Here is a 14,461-nt window from a genome sequence, read left to right as displayed (position 1 = left end):
ATAGTTTATAATATTCTCTGAATAGGCACAGCAGCAGTAATATGTTTGGCGCAAAAGTTTTATCATAGCCCTTAAAAGGCTACTTTATTAATTTAAGTTAATTTATTATGTTGATTTATCTATTTCATAACTGGACTTTTGTGCACGTGCAAGGGAGGTAAATTCACATGAAATATACTGCTCCGAGTACCTGGTAAAGGAGTAAATTATGTGATGGACCTCATTGACATAAGGAATGCTGTAGCCTTGGTCTCTATGAGAATGGCAGCTGATAGCCAATTGCTTTGGAGATGTGTTTATGCACAGAGGAGATGTTTGGTGTCAGACAGAGAGCAAAGAGATAAAGGCTGCAAATAACAGACTGTTCTAGCAGCCCTGTCCACTTCTTGGTTATGACTGAGTATGGAGCTTTAAATAAATATTGATGGAAAATATGGCATTCCCTTTGCATAGCAGATTGTTTGGAATGTGATGGTATACAAGAAGGAATTTTAACACCTCTGATTCGGGCTGGTAGCAGTGACGCTTGATAGCCCCCTGCTGAAGCCCTATGTTAATTTAAGCCACCCACAGAGAGTGCATTCAAATCCACAAAAAAATCTGCAGTCTACTTGTTACTAAATACCTTTGTTAGTTGTAAAAGCAGCCTGGTTATGACAGTGGCCCTTTCAGAGACATTCCATGGCACTCTTCATGGGAACTACAACATGACAGATTTCTTTTGGTTTAGTAAATAACTCTTAATGCTCATTAGTTTACCTGTCCATCTTTTGTCACTTAATTGTCTTTATATTTGTTATTGCTGAAAAAAATGTAATTTATTTGTAAACAGGCATAATTAGGCATATGTCAAAGGATAAGCCAATTTGTTGATTTACAGCATAACAACTATCCTGCATTTATTTAGTACAGGATGCTGCATGGATACTGATAGCCTTGATATATTTATACAATGATTATTCCCTGCCAGATGCAACACCAGTGAAAAAAATGTGGTCAGGTTCATGATCTGTAGAGATCTTACAACACTAGTATCAGGGGAACACATTATTGACACATCATTCCTTTCATTGTATGAACTCAATTTTTCCTCTAATGTTATATTTTAAAAACATCGTTAGTCAGAGGTGTTTTAACCCCACAATGTTATTTTTACATACCGAAAGTACTCAGAAATATCCACAACATTGTGTCAAATATATCTCTTCGTTGTGTAAAACATGTTTTGCTTTTTAATTTCTAGTATTTGATTTTTCAGCGGAGTCTGATACCTGGCAGTCCAGCTACACAGTCTGATGACTGCCATTTCTAAGATGGTGTCACTGTAGCTAAGGCAACTAAACAACATAGCCATATATATAGAATTAGTCCTATTCGTTATCAATTCGATTTAAAAGTTTTCTCTATAGATTTTAACTCCACGAACAAGCAGCAGTTTTATTTTTACAGCATCTCAGCAAATATTAGCAGAGCTCAATTCTCCCTATCTTTATTTTAGTGATAGGTTTCTTCATAATGGCGATTAAGGTACTGGAACAGAGGATGTGTGAATCCATGGTTAGCATTGCCTGAAGATATGATTTTCTTTAATATTAGAGTGTAGAAAATACCAAAACTTTTTTGAACTCATTTGATGCATGTAAAAGATTTTACTCAAATCCAGTGCCTGCTGAAAAGCTGGGCATAAATGTTAGAATCAAACATACTGTCAAAATACTCGTTATTTTTGAAAATTGCTATCGCATGAAGTACTAGGTTTCAGTATAATTCTGATAAAAAAAATTTTAAGAAACTCTAATACAAGATAGGTGGACTCTGTGTAAAAGTTGTAACAAACGGTTAGGTTTTTGAATATTTTATTCTTTCTGACCTTAGCCTGCCCAGGAAGGTCGTCACATGTGTTTCGAGCAGCTTTTGGAAAGGGTAAGGTTCAAAATTCCACAACCTTCAAAGATCTGATCTCTTTTTAAGGTGTAAAGCACTGAGTGGAAGTTAATGGAAGAACGGATTCCATTGCTTAACCCATTCATTAGCACAAACCTAGACTCAGATTTAAATCAAAATGACTCCAAACAGCAGTAACTTGTATTTCTGCTTACATTGCTTTCTTTTAATATTTCTCAATCTTACCGTGTTTCTGCTTTCAAACTCATGCTAATTTTTTAAATATCAGGAAAAGACAAAAATATTGAGAAATTATCATAGTGTTGTTTGGAGAACTTTTGCATGGTCAGAAGTGACTGGTGAGAAGATGAATGGTAAAATATCATAGATGCAGTGAAAGAGTTAATAATGAAATATTGTAAATCCATTGTATATCAAACAAAAAAGTGTCAATCAAGAAGAAATGTTATAAATGAAAGGTGGAGGAGCAAATACTGATCTACAAGCTTTAACAGGAGGTTGGGCGTTTAATGATTGTTATCTCTGACCTTAGACTGACCACCACAAAGGTGTCTGGCTGTTTTTATACATTGCAAATGTTAAGGTTCAGACCTCCACAACCATCAAAGACCTGACCTCCATTTAAAGTGTGAAGCACTATGAATAAAAGTTAATTGATTTTGTTTGCAAATGCAAGGATAAACAGGGTGTAATAGGATCACTTGAATATAAGACAAAAGTATATAACGTGAGTATTCTGTGCTTATGACAAACCCAAGATTATTTATTATTTTCTTCTCAAGGACACATGGGGCCTAATGCCCTAAACACGTTTCCATAGACACAACCTTTTACTGCCACAAATTACAGTTTCAATGGCTTTCACAGCATCCGTCAAAAAGTAATAATCATTTTTGATGTTATAGCTTTTTCATGGTTTACTTTTAAGAGGGAGTGAGGCATGAAAAGGGTTTTTCAAACATGACACTAAAGACGTATGTTCTCGTTTTTTTTTTGCGGGATAAGTTATAGAGGAGTTACAGAAAAAGGGATTTATTGTATTTTTGTTGCCCATTAAGATTTTGCCATTATTCTAATGTACTGTATCACTGGATGCAAATTAAGGCTCAAAAAATGGTTGGACATCCCACTATAATTGCAAATGGCTGCCACAAAGATGTGTAGAGTTTGTATAAGGTCAAAAACAAACTCAATTGTTGCAAGTCTTAAAAGGTTGTTTACACCATATCAGAATGATAGATTAGTCTGGGTTCTCTGGCTTTGAAGTCACAGAATCAATAATACATTAGCAACTGAAAAGGTAGCCTGGTGGTCCTGGCAATGGGGCAGAGTTGGACTCCCAAAATTACATTCCATGTTTTAACACAGTCTTATTACACAGTTGAACTTGAGTGATATCAATGTTTTTGGCTGGCATATGTGATCAAATCTCCAAGCAGTAGTTGGGCGCAGCATCTCAGGATGAAGGATAATTAGTGGGGTCAGTGTCTCACCTTATAGAAGTACATCTCCTGCCTGCCAGCTATGGGGTGGGATTGATTTCAGCCACGGTGAACTCTGCAGTCTCGTCCACCAGGGGGAGAGGAATTTGTATGATGGTAATGGGTTCTTGGGATATAAAAAGCTACTTAAGAGAATATAAGTATTTACCTGTGTTTAAAGTTGTCTTAGTACAATGATTGGCTAAAATTTATCTTACAGAAATGTTTTGATAATGGTACCCTTAAAAGGCTCCAGTCACATTTTGAATGTAAATACAACAACAGCAAATGACATTTCGCTATTAGTTTCTCACGGGAGGAAATGTTCAGCTGATCCTGATGTAATCACACTCAATACTAAATGAAGACTGAGGAGGCACTTGAAGTGGACAATAAAAATTCCCCCAGAATCAGAAGGGCAACTAACAAGTAAATTTGCTCATAACATATACAGATTTTTGTTACTTTCGTTATTCATAGCGCGAGTACTTTGCTGCAAAGAACCCTAGTACAGAACAATGGGGAACTGTGGTTTACTGAGAAACAAAGCACTGAATGATGTCAGAAAGAACACAGGCCCCAGTGTGAAGGATTTGTAGGTTACTTAGCTCCCCATGTCACAAGTTTGTTTATTTTTTTTGGAAAAAAACTACAGCTCATGAGCCATATATCTGGTTTGTATCACAGGTTAATGTGGTTGAGAAACAAAAGTACTGAAAATTAATAAGTTTAAAGTGGTGGTGATGCTTGTAACCCCGAGTGACCTAAGGTCATGTGATGTCACAAAAATCACTTCCAGGTGGAATGCAAACAACCACAAATAAACCATTGGTACACAGACCACACATGTTGTATAACATATACTTTGTTACCAGGGGGGTGCTTTCTTTTAAATGGTTAAACAACCTAAACCTTCAAAGTGACAAAGATACTGATTACTGGAAAATGAATTGCTTACAAAAAGATACAGGAAATGTTAACCTCTTGAGGGCTAGGCGAGCACTTTTGCTACAACTTTAGAAAAAGAAAGCAATGTCAAACATTTTAATTTAATAAAAATGCTCAACATTCCATATATCTGTAAACAAGTCCTTTTAAAAAATAAAAGTTTCCTTTAGAAATGTAAATAAATTAATCTCTGCAAAGGTTATAGGAATTCAGTACAGAAAGAGTTAACTATTCTTGTTTACACCATCAATCTGAGTGGCAAAGCCATATATTTATTTTATGCCAAACTCAATAAGATTCTTGACATTAAACAATACTTAACAGCACTGTAATTTTCAACACATACAAGAAACTCTGGTTTGAAATAGACTGTTTGGCTATATGCTACTTTGATATGGAAATCTGGTGGCTTTTAATGCCATGACTTTGGAATCCATCTAATCAGATCAGAAAGCAGGTCACACACTACATATCCAAAATTGGAATAAGCAACTACAAGAATAGATCTACCATTCCAGGTTAAGGCTCTCATCCTGCGGCACCCCCCCCCCCCCCCAAAACAAAACCCTCAGGCAAGCCTTAGCACTTAACATGGTGCATGATTTTGCTGAAGTGCCACATGGCCATATTAGGATGCAAGCAGGTTACTGATATGGCTTAACAATTAATGTGATGCACACATGGTGCATGTGTAGTGCCTTCCTGTTAAATCTAGATTGGATTTCCAGAGTTTCATAAAACACTTAACCTGGACATACAGTGAAGAGTAGTATATAAAAAGCACACTTCAGAAGAAAAAATGAATTGGAAGTATTTTATATTTGGGTGTCTTTGCCATTTTTCTTCAACATTAGATCACCTCTTGATCGATATTTGGTTCTATTGTTATCCTACTCACAAAATTAGTGTAATATGGACATTTTGATCTTCTATTGTGTTACTAGCCCTACATACTTGCCCAAAGCAGCCTGATGAGCATAATTCTATGAAGCAAAACAAGTGCATTATGCCAACTTGATGCTCTGGTAGTGGCTTCACCTCCATCTACAAAGCAAGATACTTTTTTTGTGGTAGGACTAATTTTTCCGCTATATTCTGGCAAAGTGTTTTCAGTCATTATTTTCTGCTATTGTACCTAATATTACATAAGAACATAAAAATTAGGAACAGGAGTAGGCCATCTAGCCCCTCGAGCCTGCTCCGCCATTCAACAAGATCATGGCTGATCTGGCCGTGGACTCAGCTCCACTTACCCGCCCGCTCCCCGTAACCCTTAATTCCCTTATTGGTTAAAAATCTATCTATCCGTGACTTGAATACATTCAATGAGCTAGCCTCAACTGCTTCCTTGGGCAGAGAATTCCACAGATTCACAACCCTCTGGGAGAAGAAATTCCTTCTCAACTCGGTTTTAAATTGGCTCCCCCGTATTTTGAGGCTGTGCCCCCTAGTTCTAGTCTCTCCTACCAGTGGAAACAACCTCTCTGCCTCTATCTTGTCTATCCCTTTCATTATTTTAAATGTTTCTATAAAATCACCCCTCATCCTTCTGAACTCCAACGAGTAAAGACCCAGTCTACTCAATCTATCATCATAAGGTAACCCCCTCATCTCCGGAATCAGCCGAGTGAATCGTCTCTGTACCCCCTCCAAAGCTAGCATATCCTTCCTTAAGTAAGGTGACCAAAACTGCATGCAGTACTCCAGGTGCGGCCTCACCAATACACTATACAGTTGCAGCAGGACCTCCCTGCTTTTGTACACCATCCCTCTCGCAATGAAGGCCAACATTCCATTTGCCTTCTTGATTACCTGCTGCACCTGCAAACTAACTTTTTGGGATTCATGCACAAGGACCCCCAGGTCCCTCTGCACTGCAGCATGTTGTAATTTCTCCTATTCAAATAATTTTCCCTTTTTCTGGTTTTTTTTCCCCAAGGTGGATGACCTCACTTTCTGACATTGTATTCCATCTGCCAAACCTTACCCCATTCGCTAACCCTATCTAAATCTCTTTGCAGCCTCTCTGTGTCCTCTACACAACCCGCTTTCCCACTAATCTTTGTGTCATCTGCAAATTTTGTTACACTACACTCTGTCCCCTCTTCCAGGTCATCTATGTATATTGTAAACAGTTGTGGTCCCAGCACCAATCCCTGTGGCACACCACTAACCACCGATTTCCAACCCGAAAAGGGCCCATTTATCCCGACTCTGCTTTCTGTTAGCCAGCCAATTCTCTATCCATGCTAATACATTTCCTCAGACTCCGCGTACCTTTATCTTCTGCAGTAACCTTTTGCGTGGCACCTTATCGAATGCCTTTTGGAAATCTAAATACACCACATCCATCGGTACACCTCTATCCACCATGCTTGTTATATCCTCAAAGAATTCCAGTAAATTAGTTAAACATGATTTCCCCTTCATGAATCCATGTTGCGTCTGCTTGATTGCACTATTCCTATCTAGATGTCCCGCTATTTCTTTCTTAATGATAGTTTCAAGCATTTTCCCCACTACAGATGTTAAACTAACCGGCCTATAGTTACCTGCCTTTTGTCTGCCCCCTTTTTTAAACAGAGGCGTTACATTAGCTGCTTTCCAATCCGCTGGTACCTCCCCAGAGTCCAGAGAATTTTGGTAGATTATAACGAATGCATCTGCTATAACTTCCGCCATCTCTTTTAATACCCGAGGATGCATTTCATCAGGACCAGGGGACTTGTCTACCTTGAGTCCCATTAGCCTGTCCAGCACTACCCCGCTAGTGATAGTGATTGTCTCAAGGTCCTCTCCTTCCCACATTGCTGTGGCCAGCAATTTTTGGCATGGTTTTTGTGAATGCACCAATTTGAAATGTGTGATATCATACTGTGTATTTGAAAATTTATAAATACAATTGTACAATCATTTAAAAAAAATTTTTAGCATTAGTAAAGCATGTCTGCTTCATGGTCTTTAAAACCTTATTTTAGACTTTATTAACTGTAATAAAATTTGCCTCAAATATGCTTTCCACTGAAGCAAATATTGATAGGAGGCATGAGCCAGGTCTTTAAAACACTGAAGCCTGGATAATGTAGGTGTTATTTAGCTAAATCTGAATTAACAATATAGAAAGTAGGAGTATAAACCTGGTGAATCTTATGCAAGATTGGTAATTAGAGGTTCCGTCATAGAGTGATACATGGATTGTAAGAGGGGCAGATGAAAGATGAAAAAGCCATTGCAGTTAAAGTAAGAACAGACACAAGTGGACATGTTTCTTTTAATGAAAAATAGGACAATTACAGTTTTCTCCATAATTAATGACATGCTAACAAATTTGGGAATGCACCGATTTGAAATGTGTGATATCTAAAAATCCGATGTAATTGGCATTGAATACCTACACTTGCCCACCTCTATCGTCATGGCAATCAATCGTGTTAAATCGAGCTGACCTTTTTTTCTCTTCACTTGCCCAAGGGGTACTGAGGCCAATTGCAACCCTACCACTGCCTGCGCTCGGATCAGCCAATTCAACAAGGATGGGGCCCAAGACCTGCCTGGACAGCTGAAGGCACGGCCGTCAATAGTGGGGTGAATGAAGTGGGGAAATTCAGTACAGTTCGGTATCATACTAGGCATTGGATTATGCACTGAGGAGCTGCATGTGCTATTGTATCAGTAGTGAGTGATTGGAATAGAGCACTGCTTCAGCTTGGCAGACACTTCTATGTTCGTTATGGTTAGATAATTGTTTTACAAAAAATAATTATATTGAATTAATTAAGGCCATGTCTGACCACTTCCTCATATCGCTCTCCACCTACATCCCCCTTCCACCCCCCCCCTAACCCTACCTCCTTCTGTATCTTCCCCTGGAAAAAAACTCTCTCCCAACTCTCATACAACTGCAGTTATCAACTCCCAACTGTCCAGCCTTTGGCCCTCCTCCATTCACAACATTTCTGCAGCTACCGATCTGCTCAACCACACCCTCACCCCCACCTTTGATGCTTTGGTCCTTATTAAAACAATTACGCTCACCCTGGCCATTCCTCTGGGTACGGCCCTGATTTTCACTCCCTTAAGTCCAAGGGACGCAGACTTGAACGGATATGGCAGACAACTGATTTAGCCATTCACCGCCAGGTCTGGCAGGACCACATAAAGTACTATCGGCTCCTGCTCTCGTCTGCCAAAATTGCTCACTATTCCAGAATCATTCTGGAATGCAAAGATTAACCCCGGCTTCTATTCTCCACTGCTAACCAACTTTTTAAATTCCACTTTCCTGTCTCCTCCACCCTCATGTCCGACAAGTGTGAGCAGCTCATGGACTTCTTTGTCTCTAAGATTGAGACTATCTGTTCAGCTGCCTCTGCCAATTCTCTTCCTTCCCCTAGCCCATCGGGACAAACTTCCTCTAAGGTTCCCCCCTGCCCTGGCCTTGAACTCACATCTTTCTCCAGTTTCTCTCCGATCTCCCTCATGACCTCTCTGCGCTCATCTTGTCCACGAAACCCACTTCCTGCTCCCTCGACCGTAGTCCGACCAAACTGCAGACCACCCAAATTCCATTTCTGGCTCCCATGTTAGCTGACATTGTTAACGGTTCTCAGTCCTCAGGTACTGTCCCCCTCTCCCTCAAATTTGCTGTCATCACCCCTTTCCTCAAAAAAACAACCCTTGACCATTCATCCTTGCAAACTACCACTGCATCGCCAACCTTTCTTTCCTCTCCAAAATCTGTGTTGTTGCCTCCCAAATTCATGCCCATCTTTCCATATTTGAATCCCTCCAATCAGGTTTCCGCTCCTGTCACAGTACTGAAATGGCTCTCATCAAAGTCATAAATGACATCCTTTGTGACTGTGACAGTGGTAAACTAACCCTCCTCGTCCTTCTTAACTTGTCTGCAGCCTTTGACACGGTTGACCACTCTATCCTTCTCCAACGCCTCTCCACCAATGTCCAACTGGGTGGGACTGCACTCACCTGGTTCCATTCTTATCTATTTAATCGTAGCCAGAAAATCACCTGCAGCAGCTTCTCTTCCCGCATCGTTACCACTGGTGTTCCCCAGGGATCTATCCTTGGCCCTCTCCTATTTCTCATCTACATATTGCCCCTTGGCGACATCATCCGAAAACATGTCAGTTTCCACATGTATGCTGACAACACCCAGCTCTACCTCACCACCACTTCTTTCGACCCCTCCACGGTCTCTAAATTGTCAGACTGCTTGTATGACATCCAGTTCTGAATGAGCAGAAATTTTCTCCAATTGAATATTGGGAAGACCGAAGCCATTGTTTTCGGTCCCCACCACAAACTCTGTTCCCTAGCCACTCCCTAATATCTGTCTGAGAATAAACCTGATTGTTCGCAACCTCGGTGTCATATTTGACCCTGAAATGAGTTTCTGACCACATATCTGGGGCATAACTAAGGCCGCCTATTTCCACCTCCGTAACATCGGCCATCTCCGCCTTGCCTCAGCTCATCCGCTGCTGAAACCTTCATCCATGCCTTTGTTACCTTTAGACTTTACTATTCCAACGCACACCTGGATGGCCTCCCACATTCTACCCTATGTAAACTGAGGTCATCCAAAACTCGGCTGCCTGTGTTCTAACTCGCACCAAGTCCCACTCACCCATCACCCCTGTGCTCACTGACCTACATTAGCTCCCGGTTAAGCAACGCCTCGATTTCTCATCATTGTTTTCATATCCCTATCGCCTCGCCCCTCCCTATCTCTGTAATCTCCTCCAGCCTCACAATCCCCCCCCCCCCTCACCCTGAGATATCTGCGCTCCTCTAATTCTGCCCTCTTGAGCATTCCTGATTATAATCGCTCAACCATTGATGGCCGTGCCTTCTCTTGTCTAGGCCCCAAGCTCTGGAACTCCCTGCCTAAACCTCTCCGCCTCTCTTTCCTCCTTCAAGACGTTCCTTAAAACCTACCTCTTTGACCAAGCTTTTGGTCACTGGCCCTAATTTCTCCTTATGTGGCTTGGTATGAAATTTCTTTGTCTGGTAACACTCCTGTGAAGTGCCTTGGGATGTTTTACTATGTTAAAGGCGCTATATAAATACAAGTTATTGTTGTTGAATGAATATTTTAAAGCTAATATTTCAATGATATTCTGTATCCTTTTGAGACCCATTATAGTATTACCAATGGATTCCAACTTGGCTCTTCAGAAGTGAACGGCTCTCCATAAACAATTGTACCTTCAATTTGTTTGCATGTAAAGACCAAATTTGTGAACTGCTACTACAGTACTAAATGTTAAAGCATTGTGTTACTTTCCTTTTGTTCCACTCTGTTCTTCTTTCAAGTCACTCACTGATACAGACGTGTGAATGGGCTTTCTCGATGGTTCAGCTAGTTAAGGTAGTCATCATCATAGGCAGTCCCTTGAAACAAGGATGACTTGCTTCCACACCAAAAAAGGATGAGTTCACAGGTGTTTCAATGAAGGACCTAATATTCCAGATCCCAAACTACATTTGAAGAGTGGAAGATGCCTGTGCGTGGATTTTTTTTAATGTGGGGTGACCGTTGTACACCAAACACCACACAGGCTTGATAGAGCTAGGTCTTGGTCCAATGGCAAGGATTACCCAAGACGACTGGAGACCAGCTCTGCTGCATGGACCTAGTACACACACATATCGCAGTGTGGGTTGGCCCGTGCTGCCCCTGGGCCCTCTATCCTCTTCTGGCCTCGAACTCATGCCTTTCCCGGGTCCCAATCACATCCCTCTACAATCTCTCACCGCTCCTTCGCCCCGATCTTGCCACTCCTGCTGTGCCTGACCAAGTTAAGGTAGTGAGTAGATGATCGTTACAGACTAGGAAGGTGGAAATCCTGACCAGCTTCAGCTGGGGCAATGGTAAATACACTACATTTAGCATCCTGCCAGGGTTTCTTCTGGAAATGCATGAGTGTGGACATGGGATGATGGCAGGATTATACTCAGCAAGCAGTGATGCCTGCTGCAGTTGAATATTCTGTTCAGACACGATCTACGCTTGTATGTGAAGAATAGCAAGGTACAAGATGATACCTGTGGAACTATATGCTAAGAAGGAATGAATACCTTCAGAAGAAGTTGGGATAAAAAGACGGTGAGGGGTGGGGGGAGGAAGACATATAAATATAAATTCACCAAACTTATTAACCAGAATAGCAATCTCATAAGCTTTCATTACTTGGGCTCCTCAATGGTTCATCTCGTAAGTGTACCACATGGTGTGGTACTGAGCCACACTGTGTGGTACTGAGCCACACAAACTAGAGAAGGTTGATTCCTGATCTTTGCTGAGTTAGTTAACCCCAGCTGCAGAGGAGGTTGGGCTGCTACAATTGGCCTCAACCAAACCACCTCCCCAATATAGAAATGAGGAAACTAAATCAACTAGGTCTTGACCACTGTTCAGGTAGCCCCATTTGAAAATGAGTATATGTGTGTACATCAAGTAAGGGCACTATCAAGGTAAAGCTCTGATGTCTCTATGATCAAATAGCTTGTTGACATTTGGGCTCAAAACATGAAGCTGACAAGACTGTTATTCCGATTAGCAAATTTGATCAACTTCTGTTCTTTTATCCCCTTTTTAAAAATCCAATTCTCCCTCTTGCATTCTGCTCTCCTGTAAGCATTTACCCCTTGTAAACACACATTTCCACAGCTACCAGGTATGCGTCTATCTGGTACTTTGCTGAAGTGACTATTCTTTATGTATAGTGCAGACAGTGAGTCTTGGTCAGATATTCCACTGCATGGGGCTTCACATCTGAGCACAATCCTGTCCTGACCCTGGGCAAGGTGCCAAATGGAACTGGCATTTCCAGAACTTTACTCCAGCATGAGTCAGTGCTTTCGATTGAAAAGGGGACAATATTTTAAAACTTGATTTTTAAAATTGAAAAATTAGATTATGACAAACAGCTCAGTAGGTATTTTGCTGCTTGCTACCAGCTCTGGGAGGAAGAAGTAGGTATTATAATGTTCAGCTGCAAGGGGAAAAAAGGAGGTAAAAAGATCTTGTGAGCATCCGTAATCCAATCCCAAACAAAAACAAATATTTTAAAAAGCTTATCCAGAAAAAGTTCACTCAACTTTGACTTAAGTTGGCCTTATTTTTTACCCAGGGGAACAAAATTCGAATTTTCAAAGTCCAGCATTTCTACTGATCAGAACTAATTTGATTTGTGCAAGAATGAAACAAAGATACCAGTGTCAGAAACTGGATGTTGCTTGGAGAGTTTTTAAAATAATTACAGTGATGCAATTTTGATTTGTTTCTTAGAGCGATACCCAGGAACTTCCTTTGCATCATTTCTTGTGGCACACAGAACGAGCTCTGCAAGCAAATATTCCTTTATTTAAAAACAAATAACGAGCTTCATTTATACAATCACACGTGAAGAATCAGAAGTAAGTGAATTAAACAGTTCTTAGCACCTTCCTCGGAGCAAAAAACAATCCAAGTGGGAATTATCTTCTTAGAAGTCGGTCAGAAATGGGGTCTTACTTACAAAAAGCCCAGGTGAGCAATTTGTAATTTTTATGCCAACAACTTTATTCTGCTAAATGCAAATGGATTCTTAATATTATTGTAAATGACCAGACACTTTCTTCATGAATTTCAGCTGCATTATCCTGTATGCAGGAATATGTATTTTAACATATTCTAAAAGACTGATAAGTTGCATATAAAAATGCTTTATCATCAAGGTGTCTAAATACCTACCAGAAGTACCTCATTCTTCTGGGTTTCCCCCTTATCACACTCACCAGTATGCACTAACTAATGACCACCTAGGTAAGGTATTACTTGGTGGCCCAGTTGCACCTTAGGTAGTCATTCGTCCTGAGTGAGCCCAAGGACTGGGCTATTTGATCACGGAGGCCATCACAGCCAAGCCTGATCCTGTTCTCACCTGGTATATACACACACAAACTCACACTAAATAGTGTAGCACACAAACAATTTACTCAGTACAGATTAGGAATGGACCTTGGAACCCTGTACACCCGGAGGCACCTTCTTCCCTTGGGCGGTAGAGAAGCTCTACATTTTAGACCAAATTTAGAATTGTGAGGGTCACATCTGGATCGGGATTTGCCTCCATCTTTTAAATGGATAAATGAATGAAAGTGGGGGTACTACTTCCTTTGGGAGTGACATAATATGACACCCCATTTTGAATTCGAGCCTCATTTAAATCCCAAGGTGAGCGAATGGCCGACTGCTCAAGATCGGAAGGCTCGGACACCCGGCTGGTTCACAAGTAGATCCTGGGAGTAGGCAAACACAGAGGGTGAAACCAGACTGGCAGTGACCCAGTGTTTCTGCGAAGCCAGCAGGAGCATTCCTGCTCCTCTTTGCTCCGCAGATATATAACCCAGACACCGGCGCAGAAAGAGCCCATTTTACCCGACTGATCTCTGCAGATGTTGATACTCCCTAAATGCCTCCCTGCTCTAATTATCTCTTACCACCCTGCCCCTGTATCCCTCTACTGCCTTCTCCCTCATGTCTGCATCAAGTCTCACATTAAATGCAGCAATCTGCATCTGCTTTAGCACTCCATGTAGGAGCAAGTTCCACATTCTCACCACTCACTTTTCTGGATCATTTTTGGAGCAGTCAGCTGGTTAGGTTGCTCAATGCCAGATTACATGGGTGAAGCATGCGTGGAGCACAATCCACCCATGTGCCCCTGAAAATTGCAATTGGAGGCCTAACTACACCATATATCCTATATTTGCATAATTAAGAAGCCTATTATCTAAAACAGGCGGGCTCTCCAGTTACCCAGGGGATGCCTCTTTAAAAGACGTACATTTATATAGCGCCTTTCACAACCACTGGACGTCTCAAAGCGCTTTACAGCCAATGAAGTATTTTTGAAGTGTAGTCACTGTTGTAATGGAGGAAACGCGGCAGCCAATTTGCGCACCGCAAACTCCCACAAACGGCAATGTGACCATGACCGGAAGATCTGTTTTAGTTATGTTGCTTAAGGGATATTGAAATAGTCAAAATAGTACCATGGGATCTTTTACGTCCACCTGAGAGAGCAGACAGGGCCTCACTTTAACATCTCTTCTGAAAG

This window comes from Pristiophorus japonicus, chromosome 15, assembly GCF_044704955.1.
Source record: "Pristiophorus japonicus isolate sPriJap1 chromosome 15, sPriJap1.hap1, whole genome shotgun sequence".
In the NCBI taxonomy this organism is placed as follows: Eukaryota; Metazoa; Chordata; class Chondrichthyes; family Pristiophoridae; genus Pristiophorus; species Pristiophorus japonicus.
Note: the sequence above shows the minus strand (reverse complement) of the source record.